The sequence below is a fragment of the Vigna radiata genome, chromosome 11 (assembly GCF_000741045.1).
Source record: "Vigna radiata var. radiata cultivar VC1973A chromosome 11, Vradiata_ver6, whole genome shotgun sequence".
NCBI lineage: Eukaryota > Viridiplantae > Streptophyta > Magnoliopsida > Fabales > Fabaceae > Vigna > Vigna radiata.
This window is the reverse complement of record NC_028361.1, coordinates 13,825,641-13,829,237: the sequence shown is the minus strand read 5'-3', so window position 1 is coordinate 13,829,237 and position 3,597 is coordinate 13,825,641.

The window sequence follows — 3,597 nt, the reverse complement described above, 5'->3', positions numbered from 1 at the left end:
ATTGTTGTACATAATTTTGAATTTCTGTGTTTGTTTTCTGTTTTTCAAATTCTATCTATTACATTTTGTGTGTGCATATGCATTTGAGTGAGGAAAATCTTGAGAGTGAAAAATTTAGGGCAAAGATCAGGAGTCACCAAGAGAAATCACAAAGAGGCAAGCAAGAAAAGTGTGGGAAAAATTCCACTCACCTCCGGGCGACACCACTTTGCCACCGGGCGGTGGCGGCGAAAATTACAACCCGAGCTTTTTAAAAGCTGGATGTTTTCAAGTCTTCTTCACTTTGCTTTGCCCCTTTGAGTTTCGCCTGGCGGTCTCCCTACACTTTGCTCCAGATTTGCACTTGCAAGAGGGTTTTAAAGGGATTTCTATACACTTCCTCACCACCCACTCATAAAAGTTTAATTTCTTGCTCAAAATTTGGGGTTTTTCTTGGTGGGAGTGTGCATTTAGAGTTCTCCATCATCAATTGAAAGATTTGTTGCAAGCATTCACATCTCCACTCAAGTAAGTTGTGTCATTCCATTCTTTAGTTCTTAATTTTGAAATTTTTTATGAACATGCTTAGGAAATTGGTCACTTAGGGTTTTTGAGATTCTTTGCATGGATTGTTGAATTAGGAACTGTTCTAGACCGATTAAGTTGTTTGAAATTGGTTAACATGGTAGGAATTAACATTTAAGTGGAGATTAGGGTTGATTTGGTGAAAAATTTTTGAAAACCCCTCGCACCGCCGGGCAGTAGGCCTCTACCGCCGGGCGGTATTCAAACTGATGCATACCGCCGGGCGGTAAGCCTCCGTACCGTCGGGCGGTCTACTGTGTTTTTGTTGAATGTTTTGCATAGCAAAAGGGGAACCTGTGCACTCCTAGTTGTGAATTTTTTTGGGTTTGAAAGTGTTTGTTGATACATTAACTCCTAACAATAGATTTCTGTGGTTTTTGGGCAAATTGTATTTATTGCAGATATGGCATCAGCATCACGCAGGGGAAGAAATACTGGGGCTAAAAGGAAGATGCTAGAAAGCTTGAGAGGATTCGACTCTCAGAGGTTCCTCTCCAAACAACATGAGGAACACTATGCAACTGTGTAAGAAAGGAGGTTGCTAATGGAGAGGAAGGCTTCCTTCATACCTGACTTGGCTCCTGAATTTGGAGAGGAGATTTTGAGGAGAGATTGGGAAAGGTTGACGACTTACCCTGTGCCTGCCAGTGTGGAGTTGGTGAAAGAATTCTACACCAACGCGGTGCCTAGAGGAGGAGTAGCTGCTGGAAGATATACGAGCTTTGTGAGGGGGCAGACTATTAATTATGACCCTGATACTATTAACAGCTTTTTGGGTACAAAGTGGCCAGGGGAGAAGTGCCAATATGCGGCACATGCTGGTTTGTTTGGTAATGTAGCTGAAATTGAGGAGGTTGTGTGTCTTCTTGGTAGGCATTTTCAGACTAACGCTAGCGGTGCACCAGTGAACATTAGGAGGTTGGATATGATACCTTTGGCCCGATACTGGATGGCATTCACACATGCCAACATCCAACCTTGCTCCCACATCCAGGATATCACGATGCACAGGGTTCATCTCATCTTCTGTTTGATGAGACAGATGGTGGTAAATGTCGGTCAAATCATTGCCGATGAGATTAGGAGCTGCTATGACCGTTAGCAGCAAGATGCCATTGGGGCATCCATCTTTGATCACTTTTCTGTGCCAGCAGGCTGGGGTGAACATTGCAGTTCCCCCATATCAGAGACTTAGGAATGCCATTGATGCAGCTTATTTCTACCAGTTTTATGCTGAGGCCGGAGCAGCAGGAGCAGCAGATGCAGTAGGGGCAGCACCCAGGAGGCGTCGTAGGAGAGCTGCAGCTCAGTAGGAGCAGGTGCCTGATGAGGTACCAGTCCAGCACGCGGAGCCCTTCCAGATGAGGGACATGTACATGTCCATGATGGAGGCCCGGATGGAGGCCCTATACAGAGGGCAGGTTGCGACTGTGGAGATGATTATTGGACTATATGACCAGCCACCAGTGCACAGGTGGACTATGGATGAGTTTCATACAGCTGTGGCATGGCCTGAGCAGCAGGCACAGAGTAGTGGTTTTGGTTTTGAAGCAGCTGGAGCCCCGAACACTGAGGAGGAGAACTTTGAGGACGCGGATGTTGAGAGTCAGGAGGACTCCGATGACATCATGGGTTGATTGTAGACATCTACTGAGGGATGTCCATAGACAGGATTTAGTTTTTCTTTCTTTTACTTTTATTTTTATTTTTATTTCTTTTTAAATTCTTAGAATAGGTTGAATTTTAAATTTGGTGTGTACTCTTGGCTTTAATACTTGTTCTGAAAATGTTTGACTATCTGATGTGCATGATGGAGTTATTTGATGATTATGTGATGTGGATGAAAATTTAGTTGCAATGCATGTCGATATTCTGTGAAATAGATGTGTAATGAATAATGATTGTGGTTCTGATGCTAAGCAGGATGCATGATTGAATTTTGTGTGAGAAAGCATGTGTGTGAGATTTTGAGCTCCAGAGTTTTTATTGTTGTATGCATTGTTCACAGGAAAACATGAATGATATTGCCTTAATCTTGATGATTGATTGAATCGCATGTAAATGTCATATGATCAAGGCCATTTTTTGTTACCAATAAGGGAGTATTGGTAAAACCTGAAGATAAGTTTTGATGATGCTGCAACTTGTAGTTTTTGAATGTAATAGGAAAATACTTAAAAAACAACTTGTAGATTTTGAATGTAGTAGGACAATGATAAACATTGTAATTTTTACTGGTATAATCGATTATGATTAAGCTATAATCGATTATCAGATGTTTTTGAACTAAAATAATCGATTATCATGAAGCAATAATCGATTATCACAAGTCATACTTGAATATCACTTTTTGAAAATTCTGTAATGGACTTGAATAATCGATTATCACTTACAATAATTGATTATTCATGGCAGTTGGGAGCTGACCTTTGGCATTCAGTGAGCTTGGCTATATATTTGAACTTTGAGAAATCAGAACTGAACTTTGGTGAACTAAAAAAAGCTTAGAACACTGTGTGTCAGAGGAACGTTCTTAGAGAGCTTTTTGTTCATTGTTCCCTTGCTTGGTCTTGTGAAAGGAAAGGCTCGCGTATCGTGTGTCGATAGTCAGAGCAGACTCTCTTCAAGTTAGCAAGGTACTCTGCCTGGTCTTGTGAACGGAGAAGCTCGCGAATCGTTGGTCGATTGCCGGAGCGGTTCTCTTCAAGTTCGTAGAGTGTTTCTTTTCATTATATTTCTGTTTGATTTGATTGTAATCTGTCAAACCAATTTTAGTGGAACTGTTAATCACTATTTATAGTGAGTAACGACTGGACGTAGATTTTGTTGAATCGAACCAGTATAAAAATACTCGTGTGATTTTTCTATTCCCTACACTCATTTTATTTAACGTATATTAACTGTTTGATTAATTTTTTGAAAGAAAATTATTTTTTGCTAAAAGGACCAAATTAATTTTAATTGTGATCGAATACGCTTTTCGCTCTCTGAGTTTTAAATCCGTTACGCAATACTCTTCGAAAATTACCCCCT